At 40.5% G+C, this 19,404-nt stretch overlaps 1 long non-coding RNA gene across 1 annotated transcript; it reads left to right on the forward strand.

Annotated features, from left to right (window-relative positions):
* Nucleotides 1-283: 283 nt before the first annotated feature.
* Nucleotides 284-18,951, forward strand: LOC146705409 (uncharacterized). Its single transcript, XR_014921693.1, has 3 exons — nt 284-778; nt 2,526-2,707; nt 18,710-18,951. It is a non-coding gene; the product is annotated as an uncharacterized LOC146705409 (long non-coding RNA).
* Nucleotides 18,952-19,404: the final 453 nt, after the last annotated feature.

Raw genomic sequence — 19,404 nt, forward strand, 5'->3', positions numbered from 1 at the left:
ACACGGAGAAGCTGCATTCAGTTTTTATGCTCCATATATCTGGAACAAACTCCCAGAAAGCCTCAGACACTTTTAAGCTTAAATTTCAAAACTTAAATTTTAACTACTGATTTTATCTACTGTTCTGATTTTACCTACTGTTTTTTTGTTTTGTTTTTTAATCAATTTTAAATCATGCTTTTTATTTGTTTTTGTTTTTAATGTCTCTGTAAACAGTGTTGGGGAGTAACGGAATACATGTACCGCCGTTACGTATTTAGAATACAAAATATGAGTAACTGTATTCCGTTACAGTTACCGTTTAAAAAGGTGGTATTCAGAATACAGTTACTTTGTTGAAATAAATGGATTACACTGCGGTACTTTCCTGTTTCATTTTGTCGCGGGTCAGGACTGTTTGGGTTTTGTTTGACAGCTACGTTCTTTCGTTCCAGGCGGCAGCGTTACGGTTGCCATGGTTACAGGGCGACGCTCTCTCTCTCTCTCTCTGCGACTGTGTGTTTCCTGGGTGAGAGAGCGCCTTTTCGTTGTTGTTGTTGTGCTAAGCTAACAGGCAGAATGCTACAAGCATAGCTCTAAAGAATGCAGCATCATGGGCAGTGTAGTCCGTGCTGCAGGGAGAATGCACTGCCATACACGTTATGTGTCTGTGAGCGCGAGGAGGGAGAAAAAGGCGAGTGGAAAGGTACGAGTTGTCGTCGAGGAAAAACGGGAGCTGGAAGCATGTAAATATAATAATAACCACTGCAGCCAAGAAGAGAGCCTGACGAGCCCAGCTGTAAGTAAGCTATTAAGACTCGACTGTACACCGTGTTCGTGTTTTCCTCCGAAAACAATAAGTTCCGTTGGAGCAGTCTTTCAACGCCTCTCTCTGTCTCTCGCAAGAAAAATTGACCCACACAACAAAGTAAAGCTATTTTTCGGCTATGAGCCGACAGGGACCCCGCCGTATTAGTCAGAGGTCCCTTTACTACAGTTCAGAGTCGCGGACCTTCAGTAATAGTAATAAATCACACATTCACGTTGTTGTAAAAAGCACGATAATATATTAAGTAATCCAAAGTATTCAGAATACGTTACTCTCATTGAGTAACGTAACGGAATACGTTACAGAATACATTTTGGGGCATGTATTCTGTATTCTGTAACGGAATACATTTTAAAAGTAACCTTCCCAACACTGTCTGTAAAGCACTTTGAATCACCTTGTTGTTGAATTGTGCTATGTAAATAAACTTGCCTTGCCTTGCCTTTATGCGATTAATGCATTTTATACATGGTCGCTGAAATAAATAAATATAAATAGATACTAAGTCTCACTCATGTCATAACCCGGTGCCTAACACACTGTCAGCACAAGACATCTTGTAAAGACCGGAGACACAGAAACAACTTTGATCAAATTGCATTATTTTACACCTTGGAAATGAAAACAGACAGACATTACATTACCTTAGAATTCTGGATTGTTTCATTGGTTACTTTAAATATTTGTTATTATTTATTTGAAAGCAACACTTTCTGATAAATATGTACAGATTTTTCTCAGTTTTGCCTTCCATGACACCTCCTGTGCTCGTGGCCTATAGAGGTGGCAATCCCTGAGGCCGAAAAATGAAGCCAGCGACTGCAGTTCCTCTAGTGGCCACCAGATGGTGTCTCCCAAAGTGACTCGATTCACATCGACTCCCATATTAAAATATCCCATTTACAGCAGAAATAAACATATCTACAGACCACTTCAAAACAGGTCTCCGTGCATAGTTTTCCAATTCATAACAAGTACACAGATTATAGCTAATATCTGTGTTTGTGCATTGCAGTTGTACACTCTTATGTCCAACTTGCTAACTAAAGCTGTGGTTTATAATTTAGCATGCTGCACCATTTTGAGATCCAAAGACCATCATGGTGATGTTGAGGCTTTAAAATTTGGTGTCTTAAACCTGTTGCAGTAGCTATATTTTATACATTCAATGTGTGGCTATGTAGTTATGCACAAACAACATGGCTGCCTGTGGCTCACATTGATGTGTGAATGCCATATTTTCCTTTCATGCTGTATAAATTACACTGACAGGAAAGATGTCATTAAGAAATATCTATTAAGGATAAAGTAGAACTGTCCATGTTCAAAAGCATATCTATGCACAATGTGGATTTAATGTGATTTTATACATAAAATGAGGGATTTGTGTGTTTCTCTGTAGCTGTAATCTCAGGCTGTGTCTGTGCAGTTAAAAAATAGGTGGGGGTGTATTTATGTGTGTCAGTAGGAATGCAAAGGGCAGAGCAGTGAGATGGAGGAGAGGATCTTCCATTATAGATCTGACCTGAGGGGTCACACACACACACACACACACACACACACACACACACACACACACACACACACACACTGAGCTGAGAGAAGTTGACCATTAGTTTCCTCCCCATCACTCCACCTGCTGACTGCAACTGTCTCGCTCTGATTTATTTCCTCTTATTGACTGTCTGCTCGTGTGTCTGTTTGTCTTCCACCGCAGAGCAAATCTTCCCTCTGAAATCAGCCATTTGCTCCTCTATGATGCTGTTTTGAGTCTCGTGATCATCTCGACTGGCAGCTGACCTTCTCCTGTGCCGATGCTGATCTTGTTGAAGTTACCTTTTGCTGGTGTCATGCAGTTGATAATCCTCTCTGAGGATCCCCGAAGCAACACTAAACAAGGTGAGTCTCCTCCTTAGTTCGTTATGATCTCTCTGAGGACATGGTTGGAGGAGCTCGTGGTGGTGCCCACGCCCATGTCTCATTTAGCTGGGGTTACACCAACATCAGTCTCTCTGACAAGCTTAAATGGGAGGTTTCAGTCAATATTCTCAGATAAATGAATCCCTTTCACTGTCTACGAAGCAGTAACTACACCAACAGTGAAACTGAGAAGAAGAGGATTTAGCTCAATTTTACGTTTGAAAACCAACACAATCCGATTGTTAAGTGATGACGTGAGGAATCCTACTTCCGGGCCTAAAGTAGTCTGCGTTTAATATGGCTTTTGTGTTATTAACATGTTTAATGTTTTGTATTTTCTTCTATTTGATCTCAAAAAGCTCCTAAAACAGTCAGTGATCACTGTAGACCTCCCTCGGCTTTTATTACCGCTAACTATTTATTTAAGCTCAGTTTTTAAAACCTTAGGATGTAACTACAGCTCAGCCCATGCAGCAGTATATGAATGACTAACCTCATATGTGGACGGATTATCTCAGTTGTTCTCCTGGCTGAAGTTTGGTCCTTTTACAGCATCCTGCCATGCGATTACATTTGTTCCTAACCACCGAGAACACGTTAACTTTTATCGAGTGGAAAAAAAGTTAGCTGTTTATATTATGCTAACATAGCTGTGTCGCTAGCGGTCACGTAGCACATCATTATATACCAGCTAGATCATTTTATTAAAGATGAAAGACTTTAGACAGTTTTTCAACTCTCAGTAATGCCATAGTGATCGTTTGATATATGAACCTGCAGCGGAGTTTAGGTCCAGACACGGCTAGTGACGTCAGACTGAACAACCGGATTACTGCTGCTTCTTCATATATATGTAACCATCAACAAACAGAAAACCAAGCATTTATTCAGTTGATTAGTTTTTAGATCACTATGTGCTTGAGGAGGTGTTACTCTTCCACATCAAAAGGAGCCAGTTGAGGTGATCTGGCAATACTAGGGTGCCTCCTGGGTGCCACCTAAGTGAGGAGTTTTGGGATGTCCTACCATGAGGAGGCTCTCGGGCAGATCCAGGAGACACTGGAAAGATTAAATATGTCACCTGGCGCAGGAACACCTGAGGAGAAGGAGGTCTGGGCATCCCAGTTTAGACTGCAGCCCCTGCAACCCAGACCCAAATAAACACTAGAAAATGGATGGATGAAAGAAATGTAAAAGTCAGATTTTGGTCTTAATATTTCAATTTGGACTAAATATTTGGAGTTAATATTTTACTTTGTAGTGCAGTTTGCTCATATATTAATATATCCAAGATTTTAACAGTGGCCCTCATTTAAAGCCCTGTGGAACCTGCTGTTGCTGAATGTGAAAAACATCTTATTGTCAGAACTTATTATTAAACAGTAAGAAGAAGAAGAAGCAGCTGATAAACACTTACTTTTTCCAAGTATAGGGCAATGTTTAGGAATATGTTTGATCTTCTATATTTATTATTGTTTTAAGAATAGAGGTATCTGGTCCTGAGAATAGCATTATAGGTTGCTTGCATTTATTGGTCACTTTCTAGAATTTCTCTTAGACTCAGCCAAATGTAAGCTTCACAAGTTTCTGACAGCTTGTGATTCGTGTTTTTTTTTTTTTTTGTTAACGTATAATCAAAGTTGTCTTTTGACGTCTTAACTACAGAAATGGAACAGGAGCTGCATCATCTGTCAAGCAGCCAAGAATTACTGCTGTCACTGATGATCGGGGCCTCAAAGAGAGGAAAAAAAGACTGACGAGAGCGTATGACAGCAGTGTAACTTATACATAAATGGTAAATGGCCTGTATTTATATAGCGCTTTACTAGTCCCTAAGGACCCCAAAGCGCTTTACATATCCAGTCATCCACCCATTCACACACTGGTGATGGCAAGCTACATTGTAGCCACAGCCACCCTGGGGCGCACTGACAGAGGTGAGGCTGCCGGACACTGGCGCCACCGGGCCCTCTGACCACCACCAGTAGGCAACGGGTGAAGTGTCTTGCCCAAGGACACAACGACCGAGACTGTCCAAGCCGGGGCTCGAACCGGCAACCTTCCGATTACAAGGCGAACTCCCAACTCTTGAGCCACGATCGCCCCACTGGAAGCTGGAAAAATGTGGAATTTATTTTAGTGCTCAACTTTTTCATATTTTACATTTAGGGCTTTAAACTAACAGAATCTAGGGGGAAAGTTTCCCCAGCAGAATGAGTTTGAAGGACCTCAAAGAGCGGAAAAAAAGACTGACGAGAACGTATGATAGCAGTGTAACTTATACATAAGCTGGAAAAATGTGGAATTTTTTTTTTGTGCTCAACTTTTTCACATTTTACATTTAGGGCTTTAAACTAACAGAATCTAGGGGGAAAGTTTCCCCAGCAGAATGAGTTTGAAGGACCTCAAAGAGCGGAAAAAAAGACTGACGAGAGCGTATGACAGCAGTGTAACTTATACATAAGCTGGAAAAATGTGGAATTTTTTTTTTGTGCTCAACTTTTTCATATTTGACATTTAGGGCTTTAAACTAACAGAATCTAGGGGGAAAGTTTCCCAGCAGAATGAGTTTGAAGGGCTTTTAAGCATACATATGTGGACAAAAGTGACCCTTGTTTGCCGAGCTGCAGTTGGGTAAAGTTGTTGCATTATACTGTGATGTTTTAGACATGAGTTTGCTTCAATCAGCCATCTTTGTGGACAAAGATAAAAAGTTTTTTACATTGTCATCAATCGTGGTTGGAGCAGCAACACAGTCAACAAATCAGCCTTTTAATTACAATAATAAACGTACTGCACCCCCTGATTTGTCAGTCCTAAGATGACAGCAGTGCAGAATAAACCCTGACTGCGTTCATGACATGATGTGTCCAAACAAATGAACACAAGACAAGTCGAAACATCACGTTTTCTCCACCAAAAGTGGCCCACGAACATCACAGAGAGCGTGAAAGTTTACATGCTTAAACTGATGAAGGTTCACATTCCTCCAACCCCAACCTCCGATCTGTAAGTGATTATTAATGAGTCTCATTACAATCTTATCTAGGCATCATGAACAACTCACAGGAGCTAAAGTTGTGTTTGTTGCCTTCAGCAGTTTGTAAGAGTCTTTCCTTTTATTGTTTCACGTACCGTCACCATCATTGGGTTCTATGCACATGGCCTGATGGTGGTAACAAATCCAGCAGTATCCCATATGGAAAAGATATATATATATATATATATATATATATATATATATATATATATATATATATATAAATCTTATAAAGTTTGTATCTGTCTTGTGTGAAACTTGTATGAAAAGCATACAAGAGTGAAAGCAGATATAAGATCCCTTGGTGGCTGTAGCTCAGGTGGCAGAGCAGGTCAGCCACTAATCAGAAGGTTGGTGGTTCGATCCCAGGCTGCCTCCTGGCTGTGTGCCAAATATCCTTGGGCAAGATACTAACCCCGTGTTGCCTACTGGTGGTGGTCAGAGAGCCCGGTGGCGCCAGTGTCCGGCAGCCTCGCCTCTGTCAGTGCGCCCCAGGGCAGCTGTGGCTACAATGTAGCTTGCCATTGCTAATGTGTGGGTGAATGACTGAATGTAGTGTAAAGCGTTTTGAGGTCCTTAGGGACTGAGTAAAAGCGCTATACAAACGCAGGCCATTGAAAAATTATATAAATGAAACTTGGATGTTTTGGATACTTCCTAAAACAATATATGAAAGTAATGAGAAAGTGGCCACTTTCATGAGTAAATCATATAAGCCTTATATGATTCACTATATGAAGCAAGCTAAAGCTGATGCAAGTCTTTTATACGTTTTTCCTATTTCTTTTCCATATGGGTATATTCAAACCATGCTCATATGAATGAACTCTGAGAAAACAATTCTTCTTGACTGACCTGTTTCAAGGACTTGATGTCACATCACTCTGGTTTGGAGTGTGTTTTTGGTTTGAAATGAATTTAAACGTTGTCTTAATGTTATTAAAGCTAACTTGGCAACACTGAGGTTTAAATAAGTGAGATACAAAGATGGAGAGTTGGTTTGTGCCTTTTTGGAGCTAATTTTTTTTCCAGCCTACATACTTTATCTTTCTTTTCAAATGTGCTGCGGCTTAACAAAAACAAAAGCAAACAGAAACATGTTGCAAAATCAGACAAAACACAGTAAAAATGGAAAAAACAGCAAAAAAAAAAAGAGAAAAAAATATGAAACAAAACGGAAGATTTCTGGGGAAACAATAGGAAACAACGACACAAAACTCTGTTGTATCGTTGTGCTTTTTCAACATTTTTCTTTTTGTTGGCGTTTCTTGAGCTGCTGTTGGTTGGCCTTTCAGGACCACCATACGTCATTAATTAAGACTCAGCAGAATCTGAAGGATTATAATCGAGTGTTTTATTAGATTCTGATAAACGTTTTAAACTTTTCATTCTTTCACCTGTTGACTAATAATGGTGAAATATAAAAAATAATTCAAAAGTAGACCTAGTCTGCATGCAAGTCTGATGTAAATACAAATAGAAAGACTTTAAGGATCATGTTATTACTTGCAGAAGAGGAAAGTTGTTAAGAAATTGTTTCAGCGCATTATTATCGGTGTGCTGAATAACTGAAGCATCATTTAAACTGTTGAATCTGAAGTCACATATCTCCCAATTTGAATTCAGAGCTTTTTGGTCTGTTTAATAAATAATATATCACTTACTGATTCATAAGAAATTAAATTGGTATAAAGATCAAGTTACTTGCTGATATCCTGCTTGCCTGTGTTTCTACCTCTGCTTTCTCGCTTAGTTTGACACTTTTAAATAAAAAACTCATATCCAGTTTTTCTCACCAAAAATCTTTTCATCTCTGAGGTCTAATCTTTTCTGCATTCACATAAATACATTTTTGAAGGATTTTTAATACTTTGTTCCTTTTTATCCAGCGACCTTTCATTGCTCTCTTGCTGTGAGTGATGCTTACCTTTCTAAAGAAAATCACAATATAAAAGCACCTGACCTGAAACTTAATAATATGGAAGTATCGACACACAAATCCAATTTAACAGTGTGATTTCATCCTACTTTTAGTTTTGTTATCAAAAAAACATCTTAAGTTGTCTGATGTTGATTTTAAGTGACCACAGCCGCGTGTAGAATATGTCAGGGGCTAGTTTTAAGTTCATTAAAGATTGTGGCATCAAAGATGGACCCGACCACATATTTGCACTCTACACAGACTTTACTTCCAGTTGTTGTTCTTTCTACAGGCTTGCAGCTTTTCAGCTCCCAGCTGAATACACAATACAACAACTACAACTGGAGCCAGCACCAACTTATGAGCTGAATGAGCTCAGGTGTATCAGCCTTCCCCACAGCCAGACCATGAACCATGCCCCGCCGCACAGATCCATACATTTTCTTAATCCAGCTCAGGGCTGTGCAGAGAGGTTTAAAGGGGCGGGTGCTCAAAGTTAAAAAGGGGCACATTGAACCAGGCTGAATAACAACAACACACATTCATCAAGAATCTAATATGGGCAACAAGGCAAAGCAAACATCGCCGATGTTTTACCTGATGGGTACAATGTTGCTGTTGAGGGGTTGCTGTGGATAGTGCTGGAGGGCAGGGCTGTGTTGATCTGAGACTGTAGACATTAAAAAGTTCATAGGAGAGATGGTAGCTGATTAAACAAGTGTCATGAGATAATAACAAAATGCAAAGATTGGTGACAGCACTTGGAACCATAAGGCAACAAAAAACTGTGAGAAATAATTTAGGCTCTGCCTGTGATTCACTCTTTGCTTCTCTTCTTCCTTCCATCCCATCATTTCATATATCACTCTCCACTTGCTGTCTATCTGAGAACAAGGCACAACTTGCTATTGCAATAAACTATAATCTAATTATCCACACCTAACAACTCTTGCACTTAATCTAAATGATGACAGAAAAATGTTATAGCACTGCCTTTAGTAGCCTCACACAGCTCCTACTGTTTCCTCCTCATGTCCTTACCAGGCATGTCTGGGCAATGTTATATCATGAGTAATATTTTTTTAAATCCATCTAAATAAAACACACACACATGCACGCACACACAGTGACATTTTAGACCTTCTTCAGAATACTGTATATACTATGGGCATCATGGTGCTGATCCAGAATCTTTTTTTTATTATTATTTATTACTAGAGCTACAATAATAAAGCAATGAGGAGGGGGAAGTAATAAATATGAAATAATGTCATTATGATGATTCCATTTGTTTCACTATCCACTCTGTGCAGGGGCAAAGCTTATTACATTTTTAAACTGTAGAGATACAATCATTTTACTGCTGTAAAATCCAAATTTTGTCTTATTTAAAATATAAATCTAATATAATCTGCTTCTTAATGTATGTTCTTTAAAATACAGTGTGTTTTAATATATTATAATTATAATAATGCATAATTATGTGGACATGCATATTAGATCGTTTTTTAGTGAAATATAATCCCTCCAGAAAGGCAGGAAAAGCCCTGTAACTTGCTTTAAAACTAAATATGTTTCTAAATACTTTAAAACTAAATATGTTCCCTAAAACGGTGACAGAGCTACAGACCCATGACAGCCTTACACAGGTAGCCAGCAGCTGTGACCAGCACTACTTGTGCAGTTAATAAAAGGACAGGTAATGTTTGTCGCGCTGTTGCACACACAGCACGCTCGTTTGTTTCAGTTCGTCAGTTGCAACAAGACAGCTTACCAACGTGTACGTAATAAGCTGATACTCCTGGGTGCTATACACTACAGTGTACGCTGTACACCTACTTACTGGTTTTGTCGCATCAGTCTGTGTCTCTGAGTTAACTTGTGTTTCTCCTACAGCTCCGGACCGCAAAAAATGCGCGTGCTCTTTGTGAGCTCGTTCCCGGCTCGTAACCAGCGCGTTCTGCCGTCAAGGGCGATCATTGGTTAAATCTGATCATGTGACTGATGCAAGCCAGATCCTTTTATTTAGCAAAACTGTGATTAATAGTTAAATATTATTGTTGAGGGGCACAGACAGGACTCCGCACGCACACACACATTAAAAAAAATTTTTTTTAAAAATCTTTTTTTAAAAAGTTGCCTCAACAAAAGGGCACCTTGGGCACCCATCAGGAAAGGGGCGGGTGCTCAAGCCCCTCTAGCCCCCCCCCCCTCTGCACGTGCCTGATCCAGCCTGATACTTATCCTTATCCACTTATCCAACTCACGGTCAAGGTGAGAGAACCTGTGGTCTGGAAGATGTCCCAGCAATTATTAAACTGTGTGACATTCATTTTGTAAATTATAGTCCCATTTAGAAGATAAATGATGACATGTACCCAAAAAACCATGACTAATTTCAGTGTGTTTCATTACAGAATCATTTTAGATTCAGAAAATGATCTTCAGCTTTTGGTACTAATCAACACTGAAGAGTTAGCAGCTTAGTTTTATCAGTAGATATGTTTAGTTATGGTCATCCCATATGGAAAAGATATACCGTAATTGTCGGGCTATAAGCCGCTACTTTTTGCACAAGCTTTGAACCCTGCGGCTTTTAGTCAGGTGCGGCTTTTCTATGGATTGTCCATGATTTTTGACATATCGTAAGACGATTTGTTTTGTTTGTTCCGCTGTTGTACGGCACTACGTTGCCTGGTGGAAGGGCATGTGATCAGACACACAGTATCGGGGTTAAAGAGTGGTATGTTGGTCACATGTCCATCCGCCAGGCAACATAGTGCCGTACAAGTAGCGCGAAAAACAAACTTCAAAGTAGCGCTATGCGTTCAGCAGGAGGCGTGGATGATGAGCGGCGTGGATGATGAGCATAACTTGCAAAAAGCAAGTTATGCTCAACTCCACCGGTGGAATCTGACAGCGTGGAAAAGTGTGAAAACATCCATGATCACCAACGGATTTCGAAGGGCTGGACTGCTGCATGATGGAGAGGAGGACACCGCCACGGCCCTTCAGAGGGTGTTCAACTCTGACACTGACAACGAGGATTTCTTTGGTTTTAAAAGTGACAACAAAGGAAAGAAGCTGAGAGTGGATGACGTAGCCATCCTGAGCCTGTTCGTATCCGACACTGGAGAAGAGGACTTTGGTGGTTTCAGTGTGCAGGAAGAAGAGAAAGATGGTGGTGAATGACTGACCTTTCTTCTTGTTAAAGCTGTGTCACTGCACCTGAGCCTAAAAGGTAGGCCGAATCTATTTTTCTGGTGTGCTGTAGGTTATTGTTATGTACTACATTTGTTACTCATTTATGAAGCACAGTACATGTTTCGTACTTGTAATTACCGCTACTTGTACATATACCTAAAAAGTTATGCAAATATGTACCCATAACTTGTTTTTCAAAATATTAATAAAAGGGGTGTGTCTCCAAACAGCCATCTCTTTCCTGACAATTCCCTTTGTGCACATTCTCTTACATATGATAAGTCAACATTGAAACACCTGCGGCTTTTGGTCAGGTGCGGCTAATGTATGTACAAAACAGGATTTTCCCCTGCTTTTAGCTTGTGCGGCTAATATTCAGGTGCGCTTTGTAGTCCGGGAAATACGGTATATATAAATCTTATAAAGTTTGTATCTGTCTTGTGTGAAACTTGTATGAAAAGCATACAAGAGTGAGATATAAGATCCCTTGAAAAATTATATAAATGAAACTTGGATGTTTTGGATACTTCCTAAAAAAAATATACGAAAGTAATGAGAAAATTGCCACTTTCATGTGTAAATCATATAAGCCTTATATGATTCACTATACGAAGCAAGCTAAAGCTGAGGCAAGTCTTTTATAAGTTTTTCCTATTTCTTTTCCATATGGGATATCCGCTCCAAAACCAAAAGCTAGATACCGTAATCCAGAAATACAAAAACACGAGGCTTCAAAATGATGGGTTACATCAACACTCCAGAGAACAGGCTCCAGGTCAGGCCTATGTGGTGATTGACAAATTGCAATCATATGAGTGTGTGGCATTCCTCTGATTCACAGTCAATCCACTTGACATTTGTGACATCTGGTTTTAAAAATCAATTTAAGGTGACATTTGAAAAAACTCAGCATGCATGCTGCTATCCACATTACACACACACACACACACACACACACACATACTGTAAACACACAGATCTCTATGGGCTCAAATTGTGGTCAAAATTCGTACTTCTAACTTGAAACTTGTGTGCAGAGTTTCACACATATTTTTTGGCTATGTCCACTAGAGATGGCACGATACCACTTTTTTATGTCCGATACCGATACCGATATCCTAAATTTGGATATCTGCCGATACCGATATGAATCCGATATAGTGTTTTTTAATCAACAAAACTGTTTTTTAAATATATTGCTGCATTTTGTATAAGTTCATACTCAAGTTTAAAACAACAACTACACTAAAGCTATTCTGTTATACCTGTATGCAAAAAAAAAAGAATTTCATAGTTCAGCAATACTGATCAATCTAATAAACTTAAACCTACACCATCCTCTCTATTCTGGTATTTTAAAGAGTACTTAGCGTAAATATTAAGCAACCTAACTAATAGGGTTCCAACTCCCAGCAACAACAAAAATAAATAAATAAAAAATAGGGAACCACCCCTCACGCTCCACCTCATGATGCTTAATCGACGTAATCAACTTTAATTTGATGCAGTGTGAAAAAAAATGCACAGAAATCAATTATTTTTCAAGAAATATTAAATAGATTCAACATCTTTCTTCAACAAAATTGCAGACTGCACAGATGGTACCTTCCCAAAGGAAAAAGTACTATAGCTTACTAGGGTATATATATTAGACTTAATAGTTACTATATACAGTAATTGACTTCTATTGATTTTACATCAAATTAAAACTTTGGGTGTCAGATAATTATTTATTAAAAGCTAGACCTAAGCTGATTTAAATCACGCTTTTCTCCCCTCGTGTGTTTAATGATAAATATGGTGGTCAGCACCAATGTTCCCTCTAATTGGATCTAACTGAGTTTTGCAAACTACAAAGTTTTTAGCTACTGTTTACCTAAAAATGCAGCCAAGGCGTTTTTTTAAAATAAACATTTCAAACTATTTTCAAGACATTCAGCTGTTCTGCATCAAATTTGATGCCACACAATTTATTTGTGCCACTCTAAAAAATAAAAAAATAATTTCTGTCCACTATGAGATAAAGTAGAACAACAGCCTGATACCTGCAGGCCTGACAACAGGAGATGTATCACTCCTGTAACACCTGTAACATTCAGCAGTCGCCTCATTGTTCTGACACACACAACAAAACTATTGACTACACACTAACTACACAGGATTTGCGCAAAATCTCTCACATCTCAAAACACCACTGTCACTCCTAAAACTTCCCCCCTTCCTAAATAACTAAATGCCATGTTGCCATCTCATTTTTTGATTGGTCGACATGGTGCATTTTTCCACCAATAGGAAAGGGTGGGGGGTATTTTGGTTTTGTTTTTGCTCACAGGCTTTTGAGCGTTTTCCTTATAAAACCCCGTTTTTACCGTTTCTTCCTGCAGTAAATATAAACAACGACAGTATTCAGGAAGAAAACCAAACATTGCAGATATTTTTATCATAGCTCTGGTTTTACGTGGCCTATCAACACAATTTAAAAACTGGTATAAAGTCCACACTTTTTCCGTCAATTGTTCCGTCTGTCCTGCTCACATCTCCAATGGTTGTACACGTTGTCATTAACGTGGCTTCACTCCACATCAGCCGCTTTGCTAGCTAAAACACCGGCGTCGGCACATAAGGACGCTGTCACAGCCTGTCAACGACGTTGATTAGCTGCGTATATACGAATGTGAATCGCATGATTGGCTGGACTATGGGATAAGGTGGCATCATTCTAATCCCATACAGGAGCAGCCAGTCACTTACTGACTAACACTGCAAAACAGAATTGTTAAAGTATTAATGTTAATTTCGATTCAGGTTAGATTTTGTTTTTGTGCGCAACGCAGATTTTCTGTGCGCAGAGACCGTGCCAGCAGTGTGCAATTGCGCATGTGCGCAGCTTAGAGGGAACATTGGTCAGCACTGACATGGATTCATATCCCTCAGTCCACTGGATTAACACGGAGGCTCTGCTTTTTATTTACTTGTTGCCATGGTAAATCCTACTCACACATGCACTTAGCTCTGGTTGAACACTCAGAGTTGAACTTACTCTGATTGTCTGTTCTGGAATGGGAAACTCAGAGTTGCAAATCTCAGAGCTAATCAGCTCTGACTTCTAAACGTCTGGTCTTTCTGAGTTAAAAAAAAAAATAACAATGCTCTCGGTTTATGAGTCGGTCCAGAAGAAAACTCAGCTGCACATTTCCCAGCCGTCCAAAGCTGTTTTTTGCATTGCCTTCAAAGACATTCATGAAAATTCACGATGTTACTGAATTGTCTGTTTCAATATCTGTTTGTTCTTACTCGGTCATCTTATTCAGAGACTGCTGTGCTAATCCTTCCAGAGACTGTATATTCTGTATATAAAGGTGTTTATGCTTAACAAGAAAAAAATTCAGTGTGAAAAAAGTGATTATCCCAAGAGTGCAGAGTAGGGCTGGGCGATATATCGAGTTTTTTAAAAATATCGATATATTTTCATACGAGATATAAGATGTGACAATATCGTTTATATCGATGTAGTCTATGTTACGTTATAATTATACTTGTGGAGCCGCAGGTTTGCCTCTCTTTCGTCCACTTTTGTCTCTACGCAACGTTACTCGGCCTCGCCTCTCCTTCACTGAACACAACCCCCCCCCCCCCCTCCCCCATAGCTTCACCTGCAGGCAATGACAAGATGAAAGCGAGTTACCGCGGATCGCCCCGTGCGTGGGGCTGGACGGTGTCAACGTGTTAACGAGCTAACCGCGCTAACGACATGCAGCCCGGAAGGGGTGCACGGCCTAAAATCCTTTCATTTTCTCAAAAATCGACAGTGCGCCTTATGTATGAATTCTGGTTGTGCTTACTGACCGCGAACCGATTTTATGTGGTACACAGCGCTCAGCAATCTGTCAAAAAATGTTTTAATATGACTTTGCTAAGCTACGGAGCTGCACCGCTTGATGGATTGTTGGAGGATTGTGGCTACTGAGGAGGAGCCTCGCGGAGTGATATGTACTGTGCTTCAACGTAATATTACCGTACTGTGTGTGTATAAGGACCACAAATGGCACCTGTTCAGAGACGTGGTGCAGCTGTGAAATCTGTCTCTTTGTTATTATGCTCAGCGTCTATTAGTTTACATTTTGACTGCACAATTGTGAGCTTTTTGTTATGCACAAAAACAACATTGTTTTCTTTTATTTATGGGCCATGATTATTTAATAAATGCTGATAATTTATTTTTGAGTAATTTATTCATGTACATCTATGCTGTATGTAAATAAAAGTGCCCGTGTGACATCTGGGACACAGTGTGACTAAGAACTCTCTTTTTGTTCTTAACTTATGGCTTTAAAAAAAATATCGAGATATATATCTTATATCACCATCCAGCTAAAAAATATCGAGATATGAATTTTGGGTCATATCGCCCAGCCCTAGTGCAGAGACACTTCATCTAAGACAGGGGTGCCCAATCCCAGTCCTCGAGAGCTACTGCTCTGCAGCTTTTAGATGCGTCCTTGTTCCAGCACACCTGAATCAAATGAATGCTTCGTTATCAGGCCTTTGCCAGACTTGATGGCATGCCGAAGAGGTAATCCAACTATTTGATTCAGCTGTGTTGGGAGTAGGGATGCATCTAAAAACTGCAGGACAGTAGCTCTCGAGGACTGGGATTGGGCACCCCTGATCTAAGAGGTCACAAAACGCCCCAGAACAACATCCAAAAACCTGCAGGCCTCACTTGCCTCAGTTAAGGTCAGTGTTCTTGACTCTATCATAAGAAAAAGACTGGTCAAAAAAATGGCCTGCATGATAGATTTCCAAGACAAAAACCACTGCTGAGCAAAAGGAACACTTTTGCCAGAAACTATCTTGAAAAAAAAATACTCAACTGACAAGTTAAAAGTTTAATTTTTTAGAAGGTGTGTGTCCCATTATATCTGACTTAAAAGTAACGTAGCATTTCAGAAAAGGAACATCATACTTGCAGTAAAATACGTTGATGGTAGTGTGATGGTCTGGGGGTGTTCTGCCTCCTCAGGACTTGGAACACTTGCTGTGGTAAATGGAACCATGAATTCTGCCGTCTGCTAAAACTTCCTGAAGGAGAATGTCTCACCATCTGCTTGTGATCTCCAGCTGAAGCGCATTTGGTTCTGCAGCAGGACAATGATCCAAAAAACAACAGCAAGTCCACCATTGAATGGCTTAAGGAAAGCAAAATGAAGACTTTGAAGTGTCCAAGCCAAAGTTATGTGTTGCCTGAGCCCATGGATCTTCCCCTCTTCTTGGTAGCCTCCTCCCAAGTCATTTGAGGGTTGCTGTCCTCAGCTCCTGCCAGACTACCAGATGTCTTACTTTATCCTCCTATTTTTCCTTTGACGCTGTTGCTGGCCTTCTGGCACCAACCATTAGCAGGACTCCACCCTAGCCGTTGGCCACCTAGTGTGACTCATCACTGTGAGCCTTCAATTTGTCCTGCTGATGGGCTCTGCGTTTGTCATTAAAAACCTGCAAACAAGTATGACTATATATGTGAAAACCTACACTGCACTCTGGCCTCACAACCTGGTAAGACCTGATCACATGACTGACACATATACCCTGTGTTGCATTTAGTGCACTAACCTTCACATTTTAAGAGATGAGCGACATCCTTGTGTGTTTTTAGGCATTTCTAGATTAATTGGTGTAACCTGACCTTGTACTTGGATCTTTTTTCTTTCAACGCAAGCCGTACAAGGTGCTGCTGTCATCTTTATAAAGAGAAGTAGCTCGAGACAGCTATGGCTCCGAAGCAAAATAGGGAGAAACCCGGCACCCGCAGTGGCTTGCAAGATGGTAGTGAACAACAAGGCCAAGCGGAACAGCGAGGCCAGGAATCTCCATATGCAGACAATGTGCTGACTGAAGTATTAAAAATTGGAAGTACGCTGCAGACTGTCGCGGCTGATATTACTTCGATTAAGACTAAACCTCCCTATTCCTGCTCTACCACACCCACCCACACACACAGGGTTTGGGGTGCAGGTATGTCACCAGGGTGCAGGGGAGCCACTCCCCCTCTGTCCCCTTCTGCCTGTGCCTCAATTTTATTCTGCAACCTAGACATCCACATTACTCACACTCTCACATAACACATACATATAGGGCCTTGGGGGTGGGCACGTTTTACAGCATCCAGAGGATGGCGCTGGTGCCCTACCCTCAATTTTAAATGCATTTAGACACTAAGGGTTTTCGGGAGGAGCCGTGCTGCTCTCTGACAGGAAGCAGGAACCATGCTCTCCTGTGTTTTAAATGCACTTTAGAACAGCAACACTACATATGAGCGGGCGGAGGGAGGTTTGGGGTCTTCACCCCGGTTGTGTTAGCCATCAGGGCTAGGGCTGGGAGGAGGTGCTGGCCGTCAGATTGGGGTCTGGGATGCGAGGCCTCCCTGCTACTGCAGATAAGAAGGTGGTCCGCTTGCCTCCACCCCAGAGAAAAGGGTTACATCTCCTGGGTCTAGGTGCAGCACGTACAAACTCCAAAACACTTGCAAACTCCAAAACACTTGCAAACTCCAAAACACATGCAAAATCCAAAACACTTGCAAACTCCAAAACACTTGCATACTCCAAAACACATGCAAACTCCAAAACACTTGCAAACTCCAAAACACTTGCAAACTCCAAAACACTTACAAACTCCAAAACACTTGCATACTCCAAAACACATGCAAAATCCAAAACACTTGCAAACTCCAAAACACTTGCAAACTCCAAAACACATGCAAAATCCAAAACACTTGCAAACTCCAAAACACTTGCAAACTCCAAAACACATGCAAATTCCAAAACACAACGGAAGTGCTCCAGGACGCTAGGGGCAGTGTTGAGCTTTTGTTACCTAGTAACTACACAAGCCAGGAAGTACCAATGACCGGATTTGGGCTGTATCCCAATTCAGGGTCTGCAGCCTTAAAGGCCACATTTTAAGGCCGATTACGTCACAGCGACACGACGAAGGCTGTCCCAATTCAAAGGCTGCTCGAAATGTGGCCCTCAAATGTGTCCTTAATTTCCCTGAATTTTAAGGATGAGTCAGTGTAGCCTTCATGGCCCAACATATCCCAGACTTCATAGCGCGGCGGTGGTGTGGATAATTTTGCCAAAATAAACGGCGGAAGCAGAGCCGCCGATGAGTAAACTTTCAGAAGTAAGTACTGAATATTATGTCACTTATTTATGCGCAAATGTTTTTATAATGATGAACATTAAAACAGTACTGTTGGCCACATGTCGGAAAGTTATGTGACATTAGCGATGTCTGTACTAACTTGGTTTTAAAGCCTTTACTTCAAAATATACGCCGTTCAATAGTTGACTTTAATCTTACAGAGAATGTGATGATTTTATGGATAATTAAAGTCAGTCATATATCCACAAAAACGAAAGTCAGTGATGCTGCTCGGTTTGCAGTCCTGAATATCATGGCACAAGCAGGATTCACTGCACTGTTAATGTTAGCTATGTTGTATTGTTCGGTGGTGTCGAGCCAAACGGACTTTAACGTGTGTTTGAACGAGCTGACGGTTCACTCGTTAAGCTGAAAGAAAGATGCTTTAATCACAGCAGTCACACATGTGTCCACTGTACCATCTGGGAACTCTTCTTGTTTCGTAATAACACAAACACTAAATCCTCCTTCTTTTGTGCTGTATTGTAGCAGTGTATACACCTGAGACTGTCACCTGTCTGTCCTGCACTCTCTCTCTGTTTCTTTCTCTCTGATTGTGTAATAAAAGTATGAACATGTATTAATAAGTTACACTTGTGTTTGAATCCTGCAGCTTATCACACATTTGATTTCCATGTGTGACAACTGCAAGTGTCCAGAGTGAGGACAGACTGAGGGACCCACTGCTGCACATCATCTGTGAGGCTTTGCACCCCTGATGATCCACCAGGACAAACTCAGCAGTGTGTGAGGAAGAGGAGGAGGAAGAGCCAGCAGCAGCTGACAGATGGAGAGAATAGACAGACTGTTCCCTGGTTGTGAAGGACTGCTAGGAAAGTTATAAGTAATTGTCTGTCCTGAATCAGTTTTATTAGGTAATTTTCAAATAATTGTATCCTCCCAGTGTTTTCAGTGTGGGAGAAAGTACTCAGGGCCTTCAAGTTACACACTATGAAAGGCAGCAACAAGTTTAATGTTCAGAAACCTAAAGTATGTATCAGCAGCAGAATGGAACTAAAAATAAATGTTTGTTCCAGTTCTATGAAGCTTTGAGTATTTTGGATTAGTAGCACTGCTGTGTTTGTTGCATCATATTGCTGTAATTGTTTATGTGCTTTATATATTCTGAGGTAAGTTGATCTATAGTGTTACATCATATTCTATAAGGATGTTATGTGTTTGTATACTTTCTGCCCAGTTTGACCCATTTAGCAGAAGTCAGCCTGTTTAAGGCTCTGATATCTATTCTGTATGACTTAAAGCAGTTATGACATGGTCTGATTTTCTCACCCAATAAAGGAATATTTC

This window comes from Copadichromis virginalis, linkage group LG7, assembly GCF_057382275.1.
Source record: "Copadichromis virginalis isolate Kocher_CV1m ecotype Utaka linkage group LG7, C_Virginalis_male_GT1.1, whole genome shotgun sequence".
In the NCBI taxonomy this organism is placed as follows: Eukaryota; Metazoa; Chordata; class Actinopteri; order Cichliformes; family Cichlidae; genus Copadichromis; species Copadichromis virginalis.